This window comes from Chlorocebus sabaeus, chromosome 2, assembly GCF_047675955.1.
Source record: "Chlorocebus sabaeus isolate Y175 chromosome 2, mChlSab1.0.hap1, whole genome shotgun sequence".
NCBI lineage: Eukaryota > Metazoa > Chordata > Mammalia > Primates > Cercopithecidae > Chlorocebus > Chlorocebus sabaeus.
Window position 1 is genome coordinate 92,176,896 of NC_132905.1, and position 23,461 is coordinate 92,200,356.

The 23,461-nt window shown below is 39.6% G+C and overlaps 1 long non-coding RNA gene across 1 annotated transcript in view; it reads left to right on the plus strand.

The window, feature by feature from the left end:
• The window catches only part of LOC119619303 (uncharacterized), a 35,207-nt gene extending 14,303 nt beyond the window's left edge, over positions 1-20,904 (plus strand). The window contains exon 3 of the long non-coding RNA XR_005235701.2: positions 20,697-20,904. This is a non-coding gene — a long non-coding RNA (uncharacterized lncRNA). The remainder of the gene's footprint in view (positions 1-20,696) is intronic.
• The last annotated feature ends 2,557 nt before the right edge of the window (positions 20,905-23,461 follow it).

A 23,461-nucleotide genomic window follows, 5' to 3' on the forward strand; every position in this document is an offset into this window, starting at 1 on the left:
CCTGCCTCTGAGTCTCAGTTGAGATCACAAAGAGGTGATAGATAACAGCTCATTGGGAATTGGCCATTTGCAACCAAAGTTTGTAATATAGTTGGGACGACTAATTGAATAACTGGGTTACAACAGGAGACATCTTAAATTACTAAAGCGACATGATTTTGGAAAGTCTGGTTTCATTTGTTTCACTAAACTACCAGTAATACCTTATGTTTCCAACTTTGGTTTTTGTCAGTTAAGATCTGGCTTAATATCCCTCATGGAAAAGATGGACAATTTAGGCAAAAGGTATTTATAAAGATAAAGTTTAGGCAGGGCACAGTGGCTCACGCCTGTAATCCCATCACTTTGGAAGGCTGAGGCGGGCAGTTCACGAGGTCAGGAATTCGAGACCAGTCTGGCCAACATAGTGAAACCCTGTCTCTACTAAAAATACAAAAAATCAGCCACGTGTGGTGGTATGCACCTGTAATCCCAGCTACTCAGGAGTCTGAGGCAGGAGAATCACGTGAACCCGGGAGGCAGAGGTTGCAGTGAGCCAAGATCACACCATTGTACTCCAGTGTGAGACTCCATCTCAAAAATAAAAAATAAAAATAATAAAGTTTAAAGGAGAAGTATATATTTATGTATTATATATTTAATTAGCACATGCTCCAACCATACAACTGCCTTCAGAAAATACCTTTCTGACAAAATTAGAATAGAGTAAAGGAGACATAGGGGGTAGGGAAGAGAGGGGTTAGGTGGGTAGATTTAGGCTGTGCCAAAAAAAGTGGGGCCCCTAGGAGTGGGGTACCTGGGACTAGCATTGGCAGAAACCACTTGAGCCTCCAGCCAACATCCTTTTGCTGAGGCCTCTGCATGGTTGATAGAGCAGTCCCAAAGATGTAAATGGAGCAATTAAGCATCATTCAATTTATAGTGCTCTTGGCAAAAAAAGATCTTTCAGAATTCTTCATCTGCCCTAGGCAAACCTTTAGAGGCTCTCCTTTTGCTTATTCACACTTGTGGCAATTTTCCAAGAAGAAATTCCACTAAAAAGAGTCTGTTTTTTAATCCAAATTAAGCAAATGGGGAAGTAGTCTAGGATTATGGTAGGAGTTAAAATTCTGGTGTCAGACTGCCAGAGTGCAAAACCTGGCCCAGGTTTCCCTCCTGTCTACTAAGCAGGTAGGGGGTGGGTGTGAAGAGGTGGCGGTGGGGGGTTGGTTTACCTTGACTAAGCTGCTTCTCTGAGCTTCCACATTCCCACTTGTAAAATGGAGTAATAGCAGTCTTTACTTGGCAAAGTGGTTAGAAGGACTAGATGAGCCACTTCTGAAGAAGTGCTCAGTGCATAGTAAGCAAGAGAAATACTGACTATTGTTCACATGTGTACAGTGAATGGGACTGTTAGATGACCATCACATCAATGATAATTACATTTCCATGATTTTTCCTTTTAACTCATAATACCTTTGGGTATTTAGCTGGAACACAACATAATTTACTAAATGGATACAGTAGAATGCTCTTTAATAATGATGTCTACTTTGTTTTCTTGTCCTTAAATCAAATGGAGCCGAGTGCAGTGGTCCAGCTATTCAGGAGGCTGAGGTCAGAGGATAGTTTGAACCCAGGAATCTGAGGTTAGCCTGGGCAATATAGCAAGACGCCATCTCTAAAAAAAAAAAAAAAATCAAATGGAGAAAACTATTGGTCCATGTTCTATGTTATAGACAAGATACAAAAGACAAACTCAGATTAATGCAAGTTAACCGACTCTATAAAAATTCATAGAATTTTATTATTTCAACTGCCTTTTCTACCACTATTATATTTATTGACTCTGCCTAGGCATGCTTTAAAAATTCTATAAACATGTAAAAGTTTATTCATAACTAGATATCCATCAACATTGAAAGAGAATCTAAAACAACTTATCCCCCGTTCTTTTACCTCGGTGTATTTTCTTCAAAGCCACCTATCTGTATCTGAGATTATATTACACATTTAAAGTTTTCTAGTTTATCATCCCTTCCTAAAAGGCATACCTGAGGAGGGTGGGGACTCATTTGGTCTTGCTCACCAGTGAGCCTCTGGTGCTCTGATAACACTCCAAAAATACATGTAGAATGAATGTCATGTAAATAAATTCAGAAAATGGGCATTTATATTACTAACTTGAATATGTATTCACAATTTCAGTTAATATCCGCCTGCTTTTATTATTTGTCTTGTGAGGTATGACATTTCCAATGCAAGCCTTGCCCTACTGAAGCCATCATTTGCTGAATGTGTAATTTTCATCAAACTGTACTTTAATATTAATCAAAATGAAAAGAATCCTCTTCTAAATATTTGTTGACCTTGAGCTTGTATCATGTTTGCATAATGAGATTTAAGTAGAACATACTTTAAGGCGCACAGAGCTATTTTTTCGTATTCTATTACAGATAAGATACAGAAGACAAACTTAGATTAATCCAAGAATCAAAAATAAAAAGACAAAAGATCAAGAAAAAGCTGTTTTTTTTTTTTTAAGATTAGCAAAACGCACAAGCCCTTGGTGTGATTATCCCAGAAGAAAATAGAGAGGACATAGCGAAATAATATTAAGAATGAAAAAAGTTATCTAATACAGGATTAGTAAAGGTTTTTAATATCATGAGAAAACATAATTTCAATAAATTTAAATCTTAGTTTAGACAATTTTCTAGCAATTATAATTTTACAAAACTAACTCAAGAAGAAAAAAATGTGAATAAACCACTAATTGTCAAAGTATTATATACAAACTCATTCTAAGCCTAGAAAAAAAACTGGGAGAAGTCCTCAACTTGTTCTACATGGTTAATATAACCTAGATACCAAAGTTTACATCTCTTTTTATAAATTATATGAATTTTATGAAAAATTCTAAATAAAGCATTCATAAATTGAATATTTTAAAACCCGAAATACATCATGACTCAGGAATGAGGCCTGCCTTGACACAGAAAAACCTACTAATGCAATTCACTACATTAATAGAGTAATGTAGACACACCATAGATCACCTCAAAAAGTGCCAAAAAGGCAATAAAATTAAATAGTTATGGCTTGTAAAAACTAGAAGTAAACTAAAAACGGAGACTTTTTCATCCAATAAAAGGTATCCACCAAAAACAAAAATAAAAAACATAAAACAAGTAAACACATACAAACCTACTGTGAATTTCTCACTGTGTGGCTACAGACGAGTAATTGCAGGGTCTTTGGCGGCTAACAGATCTGGAGGAGCCCTTGACCTTTTGTAGGACTTAGAATTTTAAGTACAAAATTTCCAGATAAGTTTGACTGAATAAATTGGCACCAACTTTGGGAAAAAAAAAACTGAGCCTTCATCACAATCATCTTGGATTACTGAGCAGGAATCCTATACAAGATAATTTTTTTAAAAAGATAAAACAACAACTCATATAATGTTTAAATAAACACATATTAAAGATGTAACCCATTCATTAATGAGGGAACCAAGATCTTACCGTCAATTCAAAGAAGAATTCAAAACACATACACACATACATAGGAAATAAATGCTGAAATAAATTTATAAATAAATGTAAAAGTAGTCAGTATTTCCAGGGTAATTGTGAACTATATCTCCACTGGGTACAGTGTGTTTGAGCTTTTATTGGCAGGAACCAGTTGGATGACAGTTTTTGTGGAGGTGTGAAGTAGCTCAAAGACAACAAAAGGCAGAGCCCATGCAGAAGGTGCCACCCCACCATCCACTTGCCCATTTTAACATCTTTCACAATTTCTGTTAACAGTTTAAATTATATTTTGATGTTGGCCTCTTTTAAATACTCGATTAGGGAATAATTTTCTTTATTCTCTGATGTTTCTGATGCTCGGCGTAATAAAGAGTTTTTATTTTCTTATTTCTCTTTAAAACACGAAATCAGTGGAGCCATGTGCCAATGTCAGTTAGATATGTCTGTGGGAAGTTAGGCCACACTCCTGTTGGGCCCCAGCTGGATTACCTCAATTGCTAGCAAAATGCTTGCAAGGAAAATGTGGAGACAGCCTAAGCTACAGAAACCATCTTACTTTTTCCTGACAACATAAGTTTTCAAAGCAATATTTAAACAAAAGACAACATTTTTTTCCCCAAGTAAATATCTACAGCCTTCCTCCTAACGTATGTTACTCCCAAATCATGTCCTTGTTATTTACTGGTATCCAAATGTCTACATGTGGGAGTATTCATTGTGGATTAGGGTGTTAGTATCTAGGAGTCTCCTCTTTTATGAAATGCAAACATTCTTTGAGCACAATTGCAGCATCAGCTGTGATATTTACCTAAATGTTTGCCAAGGATAAGTGGCTTGGGTCAGAGCCCTGAGGTTACAGGATGTAGGGTTTGACCAGCAAGAGATTTGAGGGCGGGTAGCTATCCCCTGAGAAAGAAAGTATCAGACACAGCAGCATTATCCCAGGACATGGGGTCCTGGAGGTTAGAGGCAGCCCACAAGAAAGCAGGGATCCCAAAAAGAGACAGGAAGGTGCTAAGGACAAAACTCATCTCTGTGTCTACTCCCAGCCTGATCCTTGATTATCAGAATGATCCAGTTCACAATTTCCAGTGCTGAAGACAAAGAGGAAAGATTTGGGGCTGAGACTGACCTATGTTGTTTGTTTATATACAGGACATTAGGTACCCTAGGCCATTGACCTCGTAGAGAACAGGCAGCATTTGTTGTCTGCCAACTCTGGATTCTGCAGGCATCAAAGGATTAGACTCTCGTAATGAAATCAGCCCTTTAAGCTACTCGGAAGACTTACGATAGGGATCACTACCCAGATTAATTTGCTACCAAATAAAGAATGAGAGGCCAAGATAAACAAGAGAGAGCAGCCAGCTGGTAGGGTTTGAAAAAAAAAAATGCAAGCCATTCATTTTCCTTTTGTTCTTTTATTTCCAATTGAATTATGATGGCTCATCTTTTCTAACCTGATATGAGCTGAATTTTTTATGATTTAAATTTGCTCATTATATTTCTATTGCAGAGTGGTTCTCTGAAGAAGGAACCTGCTGCTGCCTGTCGTGGTGCCATGATGGTATTGTGCAAATCCTCAAGGCAGCTTTCCAGGGCTGCTGTCAGCCTGGCTCATGCCCTTTAGCCACTGGGCAGTAAATGAGGATCTCTAGGACTGAACATAATTTGAGGGGCCCAGTGCAAAATGAAAATACAAGGTACCTTGTACAAAATAAATTAAGACTTTCATCAGAGCAACAAGGGCCTTCTGAGTCCAGGGCTCAGACTACACACCCATGAAGTTGACCTTGGGGGTCTCAGTGATGGGATAAGCAAATCCTTTCCCATTAGCAATTACATAAACTGTCTTGCCAGAGACTGAAGACTTACAACTTGGGAGTCAGATACATTTCGTAGCTCAGAAAGCTGACTTTAATAAAAGTAGTGCATCTAGAAGGAAGCTGTTTATTTATAGAGGTGGCTTGATATGTTTTGAATTTGTGTCCTTACCCAAATATTGTGTCAAATTATCATCCCTAATGTTGGAGGAGGGGCCTGGTGAGAGGTGACTGGATCACAGGGAGGGACGTCCCCTTGCTTTTCTCTCAATAATGAGTTCTCTTGCGATCTGGTTGTTTAAAAGTGTGTGACACCTCCCCCTACTGTCTCTTTCTCCTTCTCCGGCCATGCAAGACATGTCTGCTTCTCCTTCACCTTCTACCATGATTGTAAGTTTCCTGAGGCCTCCCCAGCCATGCTTCTTATACAGCCTGTGGAACTGTGAATCAACTAAATCTCATTTCTTTATAAATTAGCCAGTCTCAGTTCTTTATAGCAATGCGAGAATGGACTAATACATGGCTTCACCTTAGATTTCTTGGAATCTGTAAGTTGATCCAAATTGCTTGATGAATACATTCTCTAGGGATCCATGGGAATCTCTCTTTGAGAAGATTTTTCTCTTGTGGCTTCACTTAAAATCTATCTACCTTTACATGTGTGCATTTATATTGAGGTGATTGATTATTTGGGTAACACCTCCATGTATACGATATTATAGGGCCCCCATTTATATTAGGGTTTGTAATTCTGTCAGCATGAAGCAGTCATTTCAAAGGACAGTATTTAATTTTTAATGTAGGGTTTATCTAACCAGGTTCTGCAGAGGTATTCTTGGGGTGCCCCAGTGCTCAAGTTAGGAAAACACTGCTTTCGGTCTAAGTCAAGTTCTAATCTAAAGGTTTTGAGATCTTAATGATTAATAAGTTCTATGCATGTTCTAATGACCATATGTAAAGCTAAATGCCATATGCAAACCAAATCTTTGAAAGAATTGATGGAAAATGGCGATCTTCATTCAGATAAGATTTAGCCTAGTGGTTACAAAAAATTCCAGATAACCACATATCGAGGAAGAGTAATGTAGCAACAACAACAGTTTTGAGTACTCATAGTATGACAGATACTTTTGGTGTATTTTTCCAGTCCTGTGAGATAGGTCTTTGTTGATCCTCCATTTTGCAGATGAGAAAAATAAAGCAAGAAGGATTCAGTAACTCACCCAGGTCTCCAGGCAGCGGGAGGCAGAAGTCAAATTTAATTCCCCAGAATCTGACTCTAAAGCAAGTGCTTTACCCTCTCAATTTCATTTCTCTACACACTGGTGCTGGAAAATGCATGAAAGTTTGCATCATTTCAAACTTTCGCATGAGCATGAAGATCAGCAGAATTTATGGGGATATGAGTGTTTTAAATTGTAGGTTTTATTATTATTCAGGCATAGTGAGTTCAGCAGATCAAGAGATGACTGCCATTGAAAGGATGGTTTATTACTCAAGAGTAGGAGGCCGCCACTCCATACAGGGCCCTTTGGGAAAGTGCCAGGGTTGGTCAGGAAGCAGAGGGACTGGGAGGAGAACATGGACAAGAGCCTTTATTACGGTTCCTGTGAGAAGGAACAGGTGAGGCAGGATAGACAGACTTAGGATTGTCTGGTTTAAATAATTCCAAAGGGCTCTGGGCTACAGGGGCTGTCTCTCATTGCCTGGTACCTGGCCATGGGATGATTTGGGCAGGTGAATGGTTGGGGAGGCTTGTGGGAGTCTGATGAAGAACGTCTTTGGGGCATGGGCTCTGGGTTAGTTGGTTTGCATCTGGAAGACACCCTTGTAGGCAAATAATTTATCTTTAGGAATTGGCTGTCCCTGGGAGGGGCAGTCTCTCCAGGGTCAGCAAGGCCCCAGATGTCAAAGCTTCAGAATTAGAAGATATGCTTAATGCATTGACCTGGAAGACCTGGACTGACAAGAGGGACAGGGACTGCTGCCTGGTCTAAAGAGTCACCTCTTAGGACCAGTGTCCTCCCCTTTGTTAAAAGAAGACAAAGAGTCCTTGAAGAATGATCATAAAAGGATGATGCCAGAGTGTCTTGTGGAGACAGCCACATTCATCAGAGCTACAGCCACATGTCTCAAAGATGTAGATGTGTGGGTAAATGGCACTTGAAGCAGAAAGTAAATGTGACATTTAGTGATTGTAAGTAATCAAGATGACACTTCTTGGTGATTAGGCAGAGATGATAAGTAATTTTTTAAAAGCTTAAAATGCCTATTGCTTTTGATTTTCTCTCCTCTCTTTGTTAGTCTGCTAATGTCAATAAGTAGAATTCATGCCAGTGACACCTAACATCAGTCCTTTCTCCCTGGCCCAGCAAATAAACAAAAACACAGATGAGGCTGCCTGGAGAACTGGGTGTTGCCCATCCCATGCAACACACAGGATGAGCTGGGTTCTTTGGGCTCCACATTAGGGGTCTTTCAACTAGTACCCAGACCCCAACCCACCTTCTCTTGGCTGAATTCTGGAGCAGACTTCCAAGCACTCCTTTATTTCTGTTTGGAATCTGGGAGTCTTGGTGGTTGAAGACATAAGGGACCAAGATATCTGGGCTTGGAGGGGAGGATTCTAGAGTTCTAAGAAGAGGCACTAAGCTCTAGAATTGAGAAGTAGAAAAGGAAGAGAGGAGAGGGACAAGCAGTGTGAACAAAAAGTTGGGGCGGCTGGGTTTTGTACACCCAGAGGTTCTCAATGAATGAGTCTCTATCAGCCCCTGAGGCTCCCTCTCTCTCAAGGGGCAGGAGAATACCTGGGGGAAGTGGGGTAAAGAGGTCATGGAGATTAGCAGTTTTTCACCCTTTGGAAGTGTTCGGCCATGTGATGGAGCCTCCAGACTCAGAATCTCACTTAGTCCTTATACAACCTGAAGAAGTTCCAAAACCTTAGGGGCAAACACATCCCATCTCTTTCATTTTTCCCGCCACTGAAAATGGGTTTATCCTTCAAGGGCACTCTTATTTGGAGGTCCAGTATCTCCCCTTTGATGTTCTCTCCTCCTCAAATTGTCCACAAACCTGGAGGGCTGATGTGGTCCAAATGGACCCAGGTTTAATCAAACTGTCACCCCAGTGAGAGCTGAGCTTCAGTTGGTGCTCGCTGCCACATGGCTTGAGCTGAGTGCTGGTCCTATCCACCTGGAAGATGCTGCCAGGCAGCTGCTGACCCAAGCTCTTTCCCAAGACATTGTGTTTTTTTAAGAGTGGCCAATGATACTCGGAGCTAAACTCAGCTAATAGGATGCTGTGATCTGAGGGCCTCTGCTTTTAGAGCTCAGCCACTAGAACAAAAGGTCTCTCCCCGCCCCTTCCTTCTAAAGGTGGACTCCTTACTACTAGCAGGTAGCCAGACAGTCTTCTTAGACGTTCCCCTGAAAGTAAAGCTGCTACCTGCTCACCCTTAGGCAGCTGCACTTGACTCCAAGCTCTTTCAGTATCTTGAAATTGCTTGATTCTCTTTCTTTTTTCATTTTTCAATATATTTTATTTTTAGAGCAGTTTATGTTCACAACAAAATTGAGAAGAAAGTACAGAAAGTTTCTGTACATCCCCTGACTCCATACATGATTGCATCACCCTAGTCAACAGTCCACACCAGAGTGGTACATTTGTTACAACTGATGAATCTGCATGGACAACTCATAATCACCCAAAGCCCATAGTCTAAGTTAGGGTCACTCTCAATGCCATATATTTAGTGTGATTTGACTATGTGTAATAATGTACAGAGATACCTATATGACAGAGTGTCATACAGAACAGTTTCACTGCACTGAAAATCCTCTGTGATCCTCCCATTAATCCCTTCCTCCCGCAAACCTCTTTTCACTGTCTTCATAGTTGTGCCCTTTTACAGAATGCCAGACCATTGTAATAACACAGTATGGGGCCTTTTTAGATTGGCAACCTTCCGAGTTTTGGAAATTATGTAAAAATCTGCTATACATATCCCTGAGAAGGTTTTGATTGGATTTAAGTTTTCAACTGGCTTGTGAAAATACCAAGAAGTATGCTTGATGAATTGTATGGTAGGAATCTGTTTAGTTTTGTAAGTAACAGCCAAATTGTCTTCTGAAATGCTAGTAACATTTTTCATAATCACCAGCAATGAATGAGAGTTCCTGCTCCCCAACATCCTCACCAGCATTTGGTGTTGTCAGGGTTTTATATCTTGTCTGTTCTAATAAAAGTGTAGTGCCATCTCATTGTTGCTTTGACTTGCAATCTCCTAATGACATATGATGTTGAGAGTTTTTTCATTTGCTTATTTACCATCTGTATATCTTTTTTGACAGAGTGTCTGTTCAAGCCTTTTGCCCATTCTTTAATTAGGTTGTTCATTTCTTTTTGTTGAGTTGCAAGTATTCTTTGAATATCTTGAATAATACTTCTTTCCAGATATGTACTATGAAAATATTTTTCTCCCAGTCCATGGCTTGTCTTCTCATTCTCTTAACAATGTCTTTCACAGAATTTTGGGTCCTTTTTGTTTGTTTTTAAATTTCAGTGAAGGTCAGCATATTATCACTGTACTCACGGTAAATTAGATTTTCTCCTGTCTTCTAGGGGTTTTACAGTTTTGTGTTTACATTTAGGTCTGTGACCCATTGTGAGTTAATTTTTGAAAGGGGTGTAAGGGCTAGGCCTATAGTCATTTTTTTTTCCGCATGTGGATGTTTAGTTGTTACAACACCGTTTCTTGAACAGATTATCTTTTCTCCATTGTATTGCCTTTAATTATTTGTAAAAAATCATCAGTTAACTATATTTGTGTGGATCTATATCTGAGGTGTGTATTTTGTTCCTTTGGTCTATTTGCCTATTATTTTGCCAATACAACACTCTCCTGATGATTATGGCATTGTAATAAATATGGAAGGTGAATAATATCAGTCCTTTTACTCTTACTCTGTTATTCTTTAATATTGTATTGATTATTTTGAGTCTTTTTCTCCTCATATAAATTTTAGAAACAGCTTCTCAAAATCCACAAAATAATTTCCCGGGGTTTAGATTGGGATTGTGTTGAGTCTATAGGTCAACTTGAACAGAAATGACATCTAGACATTGAGTCTTTATATAAATAAAAATAAAATATTTCTCCATTTATTTAGCTGTTTGATTTCTTTCATCAGAATTTTGTAGTTTTCATCTTGTACTTATTTTGTGAGATTCATAAGTATTTCATTTCAGAAAGTGCTAATTTTAATGGAAAACAATTTATTTTTCATTAAAATTTATTTTTAATTATAATTTAATTTGTAAGAAAACAGTTTAATTGTGTTAACCTTATATCCTGCACCTTATTATAATCACTTACTAGTTGCAGAAATTATTTTTGGTTATTTTGGATTTTCTACATAGACAAACTGTCATTTGTTAAAAAGAGCAGCCTATTTCATTCTTCACCAGCAATATACCCCCTTTTCTCATATCACTGCATTAAGACTCCCAGTAAAATGTTAAGAAGGAGTGCTGATAGAGAACATCCTTGCCTTGGTCTTGACGTTAGCAGGGTAATTTCTAGTTTCTCACCATGTTGGTTATGATGGTAGCTCTACATTTTTAAATAATACTCATTATCAAGTTAAGGAAGTTCTCCTCTATTCTTTGTTGAGCTGGTTTTTACCATGAAAGGGTATTCGATTTTCTCAAGTGCTTTCCTGTCTGTTGATAGGGTCATGCTATTTTTCTTCTTCATATATAGGATGGATTGCATTACTTTCTTTTTATTTATTCATTTATTTTCTTTTCAACTTATTTTAGGTTGAAAGGGCACGTGCAACAGGTTTGTTACATGGGTAAATTGTATGTCACGGGGGCTTTGTGTACAGATAATTTTGTCACCCAGGTAATCGGCCTAATACCTGATAGGTAGTTTTTCAATCCTCACCATCCTCCCACTCTCATTTGTGGACCGGATAAAGAAAATGTGGTATATATACACCATGGAATACTATACAGTTGTTAAAAAATGACATCATGTCCTTTGCAGCAACATAGATAGAGCTGGAGGTCATAATCCTAAGTGAATTAATGCAGGAATAGAAACGAAATAAATACTTCATGCTCTCACTTATAAGTGGGAGCTAAACAATAAGTACACATGGACATAAAGAAGGGAACGATAGACACTGGAGTCTACTCTCTTAAGAAAAGGCAAGATGACATTCTGGTGTCCACCTGGCTAGAACAGAGAAAGGAAAAAAAAAAAAGAAGAAGATTGACTCGTCCCCAGGGCGTCTTCCTACTCTAGATTCTGAATGATACTGTGCTTTCCATCACTCCTTTCCTTTCTACTCTTAGTACAAATATCCTTAAAGAGACTTTTAGGGCCGAAGTCAAAGTCACTTTGTTTCACATACATACCCCAACATCTGCTACTTCTTTTCTTGATACTTAAATTCACTTAACAGGAGATCTGGCCTTTCTTTCCAGCCTTTAATTGATGGTTAAAGCTTTCTGAAAGTCTAGCAGAAGTAATCTGTTAGTGCAATTGGGTTTCACTCCTAATTCTTAGTGTCATTCTACAGTTCTTTCTGAACCGTGACCTGTGATCATCTTGATCAGGGATGATCAACCTACAGCTCATGGGTCAAACTCAGTGAGCTGCTTGTTTTGTATGAGCTGTGAGTGTCCACAAAAGTTTTATTGGAACATAGCCGTGCTTCTTCCTTGTCCCTGTTTTCAAAGACCAATTTTATTCTATGACAGCAGAGTGGAGTAGTTGCAACAGAGACTCTATTTCCTGCAAAATCTAAACTATTTACTCTTTGACTCTTTACCAAAAAAAAAAAAAAAACCCAAAAACAAACCAAAAAAAATTGCTAACTCCTGGTCTAGGTAGCATGAGGTTCACTTTCTGGCTCCAACAGTCACTACTGGGGAGGTATTGAGCCAGTGCCATTCTCCTAGGAAGTGCTCCACATAGCAGCTATTGGCACACAAGTCATATAGAGATGGGGAATCCTAAGGAAAATAATGGTCGACTTTGGATAAACTTATTGAACGTTTGAATTCTCACAATATCCTGGTTGTATAATTTCTGCACATATGGGATCTGCATCCTGAGTTTTTTTCTATCCAGTTCATGTTTGTAGAAGTATCTCACGTGTGCAGATGATGAAGCAATGCCTTTAAGCAAATGCCTTTAAATAATGCCTTGAGCAAAATGACGTATTTGAGTGTCTGAGTTTATTGTCAGTATTACCAAGTACAATGCTTGACTCCTGCTTTGGTAATGTCAGGAAGTGTGGCAGATGGTGGGGAGACAAGAGGAATCATTCAGGAAGAAGCCAGGGAGCTCCCAGGGTAAAAGAAGCAATTAAAATGCAACCCTTGGATGGGCTCAAATGCAGTCTGCCTCCTCTTCCTTACCACGGGCCAGATCCAGTCTTTCTTAATCGAAGGGGTCAAGCTAAAGTTCTTATCAACAAAAGTGGTGTCGCTTAGGAAAATCATATTCCTTAGCTAATTTTAGATGCTGTTTTGTGCTTCCTGTGTTACCAACCTTCTAAACAGTAAATAAGAGAACATTGCTGTCTATAAAAAATCTTTTAGTTGTAGTGTCAACTTACAAAAGAATTGACAAAAAGGAGTAGAAGTTCTTTTAAGTCAGAGTAGAGCTAGAAGAACATAAAGTCTTAATCCTTTCCCTGCTTACCTTAGGGGTGGTGGATGTTTTTCAGGGCTCCATGGGGGGCTGGCGTGGTGTTTGGTCATGCTGACTGGGGAGCCAGATGATCTATCTGAGCTCTGGTGTTGGCTTTGCCATGTAACCCTGAACTGTCGAATCAACCAGTATTCCAGGATAGTTGATTTTATGTGTCAACTTGGAGATGTTTTGGGATGAGATTAATATTTAAATTGATAGACTAAGTAAAGTGCATTGCTCTTCATAATGTGGGTGGGCCTCATCTAATCAGTTGAAGGCCTGAGTACAACAAAAAGACCGCCTTCCGGAGTAAGAGGAAATTCTCAAGCAATTGCCTTTGGATTTCATCTGCACCATTGGCTCTCCTGGGTCTCCAGCCTGCTGGTCCACACTGAGACTTGGACTTGCCAACCTCCATAATCACATGAGCCAATTCCTTATAATAAATTTCTTTGAATACACACACACACACACACACACGTTTGATTTCTCTGGAGAATCCTGACAAATTTAATTCTATGAATAGAATAAAAGTCTCTGTTAACTTAAAGTTCCTGTTCAGTTTAAAATTAAAAAGGTACTAATGGCTCCTGGGTTGAGTCCTTGACCATCATATGCACACATGCTTTAACCCCAAACAGACAGCTTCATCTTTCTTTCTTGCACAGGCAAAATGGCTTCTCATCTTTGGAGTGGTTGAGAGCCTAGGTGTGGGATCCAGACTCCCTAGGTTCAAATCCGAGCTCTGTCACTTGGTAGTTTTGTGACCTTGTGTAAGCCACTTACCTACTCTAGGCGTCAATTCCCTCATCTGTAAAATGGCAAAATAATACTCACCTCATAGGATTAGTGTGAAAAGTAATGACTTAATGCAAGTAAAGAGCTTAATGAATTATCTGGCACTCAGTAAATGCTTGTCCCAGTTAGAATAGATCTGGTTCGTCTGCAGTGATGAAACATCAGTCTGCTCAGAATTTGGCTAGAAATGCTTAAGCAGTTGAGTGGAGCCTTAAAAGAAGCAAGTAGAAAAAAAAAATTCTGCTATGTGCCTGAAGGAGGGAGAAATGAAATCCTTGACAAATAGAATGAATAATTTCCCCAGTTACTATTATTAATATGTATTATGTGGCTAGATTCACCTTGTTTTCTTGCTCACGGAAAATAATTTCTGTGAATATTGGATTGACGCTTCTATCAAAAAGCATCTTCTCTGTCCTGTTTAACAGAGAAAACGTGGTTCCCCTCCTCCAGTAGTTAAAGCCCTGAGCTGTGTCCTCCAGTGCCCAAGCAGAGAGCATTTAGTATCTTGGGCTGTTATCAAGGAGCTTCTTTATAGAAGCACTGACACCTTTGGTGGTTGGGGGTGGGGGAAATAGTTAAAATGCAAATGTGCCAGTATTTACTAGTTTTTGGAGCTCATGCCTCGTGCATTTCATTCTGAACTTGTTACTCAATGCCTCTGAAATCACCCTTGCTAATTTAGGCCCCTCGGAAATAATTCCACCAAGGCAGAAAATTAGCAACCAAAGAAGTTTCGTTGGCCTTTAGATCATTTTCTTTCATAACTTGTAATTTTCTGTAAAATTGTAAATTTTCCGTTAAATTGTAAATTTAACTTTCTGTTCTCCATTGACTTTTCATTTGCCCATTATATTACATGTGTAGTGGCAACCTTGATTTTTACACATGATCCACATTCACTTAGCAAGGGTTGATCCATTATGTGGACCCCTTCTGGGGATGTGTGGACTATGTCTATCAATTTAAGAATGTTACATATGGACACATAATGGGTATTATGAATAAGTTTTAAAAACCTGTGCACAGAAATAATGCACTTCAGGGACATTTTAAATGGATATTCCTTATTTTTAGCTGAATCCCCACAAAGAGTCTAGGTGTATTATAGGTGAGTGATCTGTGCCCTTGATAACCTTAAAATTTGGAATTTCTCTACTGAGTAAGATTCATGCTAAGCATTTAAGGATGGTCTGTTGGATTCATGGCAAGTGTTAGCTACTGGATTCATAAGATGGATCTTGGAGAACTTTTTATAAATAGATAATACCATGTGCTATAGCTATGAGATTCCTAGAGCACAGAGATAATCGCTCTTTCATCATTGCCTTTTATAAATTTGAAAAAGTCAGAAAACTCAGTGAGGAACCCTAAAGAATGTCTGGGCACCCAACTCTTGATGCATACAAGCTACTCAATGTAAGAATGTGCATCTTATGAATATTGAATATTCAACATTGGTTGAAAGGTGTGTGGGATAATCGTGTGATAGTGGGAGGAGGATGGCCTTTATTATTTGTAAATATGATATTTAATGCAAACCAAGTTTAAGTTTTAAACCATTTCTCATTAGTGCATTTTCATTTGAAATTTGAATAGTATGAAATCAATTATGCAAAGGAAAAGTACTTGACTGTTGATAAGAAAAAGGAATGCTGTATTAGGAGTCAGGAGACGTAGCTCAGTACACACTCAATCTGTGACTTTCAACAAACAATTGCTCCCTTCAAAGCCTCAGTCTCCTGAATTGCAGAATGAAAGAATGACACTGGATCCTGTTTCTAGGTTCCTTTGTACTTTCAAAATCTTTAAGAATCTTTTGTTGTTGTTGTTGACAAAAGGATTTAAAGAGTAGGGACAAGTGACCATCCCTAAGTGGTGAAAAGAGAAGTTAACCCAAGAGATACATAAAGTGGGGAAGCAGCAGAGTTAGAATTGGAGAAAGCAGGGAGTGAGGCTGAGGGGTGCCACGTTCCCTATAGATAACTCTTGAAGGGTCGGTTTCTCTTCTGTAAAATAGAGACCATAGCTCAGAGGTTTGTCATAAGGGTTAAATGAGATAATGCATAAAACATGCTTCCAGGAATAAAGAATCATGGAAGTGAATAAGGAAGAAAGGAGATGGAGGAAGTGGAGGGAGAGAAAATGACTTAGAAAATGTGTGATTAATTAAGTAATTAATCCTCCCAAAGCTTTCACATTCAGCCAAAGCACATTTGTGCATACAAGTCTCATTTGTCTACCTTGGAATAATCCATTTTGTGAGTTATTCATAGAAGATGAGTGAACTCAGCCCGGCTTTCTAATACTCTGCTGCCTTCTTGTTCACCTGTTTTCTGACCAGGAGGCATATAACTCAAGTTTTCATCAGCCTAAGCCCAACCACATTTTGGAGGTATATCTGCATCACAAATTATCTTGGGTTTTCAAAAATCAAAAATAAACCACTTTACCAAAAATTCAATCCCACTCCATCACTTTGGTTTCTCTGTGCCTTGTGCACCATTATTGGCATGAGGTGTTGTGAGCTAACTGTGCCACATTTTCAGGAGCCTTCATGTCATCCTGTTTCAGCCCTTGACAGGTGCTCCTGCCGGGTTCTCCAGCTTTCCTTTTGATTTCCCCAGGATATTATCATTGTGGCTGGTCAAGGGAGGGGACATCCTGAGAAAATCAGCTAACAGTTCCTCCTGGAAAATTCAAGCTCTCTGATTAGAGGGGCAAGAAATCAAATTAATATGTATTTAAGCACTTTTTATAGAATTCCCGCTATGTGCTAGGTGCACATAGTTCCTAGGTAATGGTATTCAGCAGCCAACTAGCTGACTAAGTCATTTTGGAGCTAACATTTTAGTGGAGAATGTAGATAACCCCCCCAAAATTAATAAAGAAGAAATAAAATTTTCGATAATGAGATGTATCATGAAGAAAAATAAAAGCAGGGTAGAAGGGGCAGTGAAAGTGATAGGGTGGTCTGGAAAGGTTGATCTGAGGAGGTGATTTTTGAGATCTGAATGAAGTGGGAGAACAAGCCATGGGGAGGGATAGAGAAAGAGCAATGCAGGCACAGAAAATATTAAATACACAGTGGGTGGGAACTAACAATTAACTTGGCAAATGCAGCTGGAACAGGGTAACGGGTGAAGGACAGAGCCCATTCAGATAGGCAAAGGTTGGAGTTTCAAGACCTTGTAGGCTAAAGTAAGGGGTTTGGATCTTATCAGAATTGAGATGGTAATCTATTGAATGGTTTTGAGTTGGAGAATGATGCAACTTATTTGCATATTAAAAAGATTACTCTGACTAATATATTGATAGCAGACTGTCATGGGACCAGAGTGGAAGCTGGTTATAGTAAATAACTGGAACTGTTTAGGAGAGAGAAGACCGTGCATTTCACTAGAGTAATTATAGCACGGGTAGCTTAGAAGAATGGGATTCAATACATATTGTGGAGAAAAATCCAGCCTGACTTTTTGCTGTGTTTAATGTGGGACGTAAAGGGAAAGAAGGAGTCAAGGATGACTGCTAGGTTTCAGTTTTTAGCAACTGGGTAAATGGTTAACTGAGGAGATGAGGTACTGTATCAGTGAGAACTCATGCAGAAAAAAGGAACCACTCCAAGTATGTTAAGTATGAAGAGGTTTCATACAGGGAATCAAGTACTTTCAAAAGCATTGGATTAGCTGAGGAAACACAGGTAAGAGAAGGTGCCCAGTAGTACTTAGTTCTGCTGTCACTACTTGGGCCAGTGAATTCAGAAGTTGTTGCTGCCACTCAGGTTAGGAAAGTGAAGGAAACTAGTGGTGCCCTACAGCACTGAGAAGAGTAACTGGAATGGATCACCCAGAGGCCACCGCAAAAACTCATGTCTGCCAAAGCTTTCATGTCCTACATTGATGCATGGGGAAGAAGAGTATGTTCTACGCTCTTTCATCTTTGAAATCTCTCACTAGTGCACCTCATTAGCAGAATACAGCTGCAGCCAGAAACTGAAAGGCAGAAGAGTCTGACAGATAAAGTTTCCAGCCTTTCAGCTGACTGTTGCGAAAGAAAGCATATAACGCAGGACAGAGGAGAGCAACAGAATCTTGTAGGCTAAGGAGAAGATAATGAAATATTTGGATTGTCATGTCATAAATCTGTGTGTCTATCGGACACCCAGGCAGAAGTGTCAAGAAGGAAGTAGAATACACAAGTCTAGGAATCATAGGAAAGGTCAAGGATGGAAATATAAATTGGGGAGCCATTAGAACATAAATGGTAATTAAAGGCATGCAACTGGAGAGTATTACCTAAGGAATAAGTGTAGATAGAGAAAGGTCCTAGAACTGAGCCCTGTATGCTTCTGGAAAAACTTGGACATTGGGGAAATCAGGAAGCGCTTCTAGGGTTAAAAGGATTGAAGGCGGCACACGGTGGCTCATGCCTGTAATACCAGCACTTTGGGAGGCTGAGGTGGGTGGATTACTGGAGATCAGGAGTTCAAGACCAGCAGCCTGGCCAGCATGGTGAAACCCCATCTCTACTAAATACAAAATTAGCCAGGCATGGTGGCATACACCTATAATCCCTGTTACTTGGGAGGCTGAGGCAGGAGAATGACTTGAACCCTGGAGGCGGAGGTTGCAGTGAGCCGAGATCGTGCCATTGCACTCCAGCCTGGGAAAAAAAGAACAAAACTCCATCTGAAAAAAAAAAAAAAAAAAAGATTGAGGTTGGGACTGGGACCTGACAGAAGCTCAGACAAATGGCTTACATATTGCAGTCAAGACTACAAGAAGGCTTAGAGGTCAGGAAGAAGGGGAGATGATGCCAGCCAATGCAACTGACAAGGTAGGAGAATAATCTACACAGTATGGTCCTCTGAAAGTCAAATGTCAAATACTGATGAGAGTTGTGTTTTGTTTTGTTTTTGTTTTTGCTTTTGCTTTTGTTTTTGTTTTTGTTGTTTTGAGACAGTCTCTTTCTGTCACCTAGGCTGGAGTGCAGTGGTGTAATCACGGATCACTGCAGCCTCCACCTCCCAGTTCAAGAAATTCTCATGCCTCAGCCTCCTGAGCAGCTGAGATGACAGATGTGTGCCACTATGCCTGGCCTGATGAGAGTTTTTGTTTTTGTTTTTAAAATCAAATTAAATTTTACGTTCTGGGATACATGTGAAGGATGTGCAGGTTTGTTACATAGGTAAATGTGTGCCATGGTGGTTTGCTACACCTATCAACCCATCACCTAGGTATTAAGCCCAGTATGCATTAACTATTTATCCTGATGCTCTCGTGCCTTTCAGCCCCTCGTTGACAGACCCCAGTGTGTGTTGTTCCCCTCCCTGCGTCCATATATTCTCATTGTTTAGTTCCCACTTATAAGTGAGAACATATGGTGTTTGGTTTTCTGTTCTTGTATTAGTTTTCTGAGGATGATGGCGTCCAGCTGCATCCATGTCCCTACAAGGGACGTGATCTCATTCCTTTATATGGCTTCATAATATTCCATGGTATATATGTACCACACTTTCTTTATCTAGTCTGTCACTGATGGGCATTTGGGTTGATTCCATGTCTTTGCTGTTGTGAATAGTGCTGCAGCGTACATACACATGCATGTATCTTTATAATAGATTAATTTCTGTTCCTTTGGGTACATACTCAGTAATGGGATTGCTGGGTCAAATGGTATTTCTGGTTCTAGGTCTTGGAGGAATTGCCACACTGTCTTCCACAATGGTTGAACTAATTTACATTCCCACCAACAGTGTAAAAGCATTCCTATTTCTCCACAGCCTTGCCAGCATCTGTTGTTTCTTGACTTTTTAATAATCATCATTCTGACTGGCATGCGATGGTGTCTCATTGTGGTTTTGCTTTGCATGTCTCTAATGATCAGTGATGAGAGTTTTTAACAAGATGGAGTATGAGAGTTCAACACTGTATTTGGCCAGATGGAAGCTGTAGGAAACCTTAAGCAGAGTCGTCTTCAAAATCTTGAATGAAGTAGATGGAGGTAGGGATAGAGAATGTACAGTGAGCAAATAAAGAGAGAATTTACAGAATTATTTGGACTCATTGTGATGTAATATAAGGAGAGCAGAAAAAAAGAGCAGCAGTTGGAAATGATGTAGAATCTGGGGAGAGACCTTTTAAAGAAATGTGATATCAAGGCTTGTCTGTGTGCTGAGAATGATGTGTGATCTTGGAAGTCAGCTTGAGAATGGAGCAGTCAAAACACAAATTGGTTGGCAGGTCATGATCAACATGAGAGGAATCTCTATCCTGCTTCCAGGCTATCCTTGGCACTGTTATTTTTTAAAAAATAATGCACTGACTTTGCTTTCAAAGAAATTACTGGACAGTCAAAATATACACACGTGCAAAAATTGAGGAGCAATTTCCCATAAAATGTAAGCAAGAATAATAGTTATTTTACGTTATTTCTGTAAGTGTTAGTGGCAGTAAGTAAAGAATGAATCGTAAAATTGTGACAGGGAAGGTAGAGGAGTGCTTTTTGAAACCTGTTTTCCATTAGATCTTAAGGAAAGTTGAGAACATAAATTTGTGGAGAAGTGAGGGTGATTATTCTTAAGGGAGGCGGAAGCAAGATTTAATAACAGTGCAGAACAAGGAATCAGCAAAGCCTGTTGAAAATGTCAGAAAACGTAGGGGAGGCTGGAGCGGAGGGTTAGAGTTGGGAGACCTGAGTGAGGGTCTTGTCTTCCACTCAGTGGGCAGTTGGGACCCACCTAATGTTGAATAACCATGGGGTTCTGGAATGGGCTGATACAGTGACATATCGCCCATATTAGTGGATCCATGAATCATTTTCTACAAAGTCATCTTGTTTGGTTTTCAGACAAACCTTGGAAATCAAGAAAGTTCTGGAATGATGAAGCTGTTCATGCCGAGACCTAAAGCGCTGGCCCAGTATGAGTCCTTTCAGTTCATGCCATGGCAATTTTCTTGGAGCTCCTTTTTATTGTTAGTTCTCATTTGTTTCCATATTTAGTGAACATACACTTAATTGCAAAGCTGTCATTAATAAAAATTCTTACAGTACCTCACTGCACAAACATCTTTCATGTGTGCTAGGCATTTTCAAAAGTGGAATCATTCTGCATCTGATTTGTATCATCTTATTTAAACCAAGACAATATTGGCCATACTGTCTACCAAAACAGGCTGTAAGAAATTATAGTAATTTTTGCAGCTATAGAGTAATTTTTGTAGCTATAGAGTAATTTTTGCAGCTATAGCTGCAAAATTTACTATATAGAGCTATAGCTCTATAGAGTATATAGAGTATATAGCAATAGAGCTATCTCTTCTGGGTTTCCAGAAAGTGTTCTGCTCTATGTGATTTTAAGAAAACTGGCACATTGGTGGGAGGATAGTAGTTGGGAAATGCTTCTAGGATTAAGAGGATTGAGGTTGAGACTGTAGGTAAGCTTAAAGGAATGGCTGAAGTATCCCATCAAGACGTCATAGTGTCATTAGAATGACCATGTTCTCTTGTGAATCCTCCCCAATGGTATAGAATCCTTTGATTTCAATTCCTACCACTCTGGGAAACCCCAAGGCTTGTGCTCCTGGTGCACAGCTCATTTCAAGTATGTTGAAGCATGCCTCCTTGTGGGAATGCTGGATTCCCAGCCCAGTGAGGTAATGACCAAGCAGCATCTTCAGAGGAAGGATGGCTGTGCAGCGTGGTGAAGGACTCAATGAGAAGGTAATTGATGCTTCACCTTTTCTTGTTTTCTGTAAAGTAGGGGAATATGACTCCTCCACCCGGGTTTTTTTTTTTTTTCTTTCAAGCAATCAAAATTCTTTAAGCTTCTTGGAGGATGGGATTTTCTAGAAACTGTGAAATTTTTAGGGGTGGTTGGGGTCTGAGCAATCCAGAGAAATATAGATGCAAGCTCAGGGGAAAAGATGAAAGGTGCTAAGGAAGAGGCAGAATAGTCCTATAGAGAAAAGGCACACACATACATGCATACACACACTGAGACTCACACAAGTCTTGTTAAAAAACATTACAGCAAACTGGAGTTCTTAAATCCCCAGTGCATGGAGCTTTGGGAGGGTAATTCTGTTAACTTAAAGAGAAAGGGTAGTCCCTCTGTAATGAATACAGTTCTTGTGCATACTCAGCTACTGTGCTCTAATGATGTTTTACTGAGCTTGAGGATCTGTTAGACAAAATATGCTGATCTTCTGTACCCTGGGAACTTTCTCCAAGTGAGGTCACACTGCTGCCCAACTCAGTTCTATAACTGCTCTGATGATGCGATTTTATTCCATGTCCAGTGATTTAGAAAACACAGAGTTCTGAGTTTGAGTTCTTTCTCATGAATCCGTTAGTGATTGTGGTGGGTTTCATTGATTTCTTCCTAATGATTTGTCTTCTCTTTAAGACTGGTGCTATTTGCAGTTTAGTGATATGTACTTGTAAGGATTTGGGTCTGATGTTTGACCCATCAGCCAGGTCGTCTGCAGTTTGGGATTCTTAGTAATCTAAGGTCCAATGTCTGATCCCTTCTCCTTCTTGCCTTATTCTGTACATGCTGTTTAGTTACAGGATGAACTTGGTCCCTAAACATTCCAACAGCCACTGGGCTTTCAACAAATGTAACTGAATGAAAGACAAATCTTTCATGTGCAGATTTGCCTGCTCTAGAACACAGAGTTGAAAATACCTCTCATTACCTCCTTAAAATTATATGCTTGGCCTCCTTTGAAGCCAAGGTATAGCTTTTCAAGCCAGTTGCCCTGTGCTGTGAGAGGGTCAGCACCTTTCTGAAGACGGTTCTCACTACTGCTGTACCTCGTGCTGTTGAAAGCAACAGGAGCTCTGCGGGTGTGTGCAATTTCTCTGTAGCTGCCCGAGGCAGGGCCCTGTATCCTGTGGTTGCTCAGGGGGACTCTTGGGCAGGAGATGCCTGCAGGTCAACTTTGTAGTGACCTTCACCATCCTGGTTCCAGCCATTTTTCCTTGGCACCATCCAGGCCAAGCTTAATGCAGCAAGGACCAAGATGTCCTCATCCTCAAGCATGCCTGCCTCATGCGAATAGAGTGAAGCTGGCTCATTTCCAGCATTTTCTTTCTGAAATTAAATTTTCTTATGGCAGTAGGTTTAATATGACTAGGCAAAACCCTAGGGTTTTACACAAATCATTTATCATTTGGACGTAATTCTCACCATTTAAGCCCCTCTGGAGTCTACATTACTGAATGAGACATTGTGGCCTTCACCCTTCCATCAGGATGGATTGGGTGAAGGGTCTTATCTAAAATTCCCAGTGTGCTCTAATTGTCAATCAACCATTCAAAACAAACAAGTGACCTCCACTACCTACAGGATAGACTTGGTGCAAGTCTAGTTTTAGTGTGAAAAGCAATTTCCATATAAACATAGATTATAAAGGGGGCTTCTGTAAGGGTCTGAGCAATAGCTCATTGTATGTGACTACCAAAGTGGGGAGAAAAAACAAAGAAATCTCCCTATGGGTGCAGTGTTTTTGGTTTTATAGAAAGAGAGAAAAACAACTCTTTTTGAATCAAATCATCAGGCACAAAAAACAAATGCTGCCAGAGTAATTACCCTGAAAAAAACTCAGTCC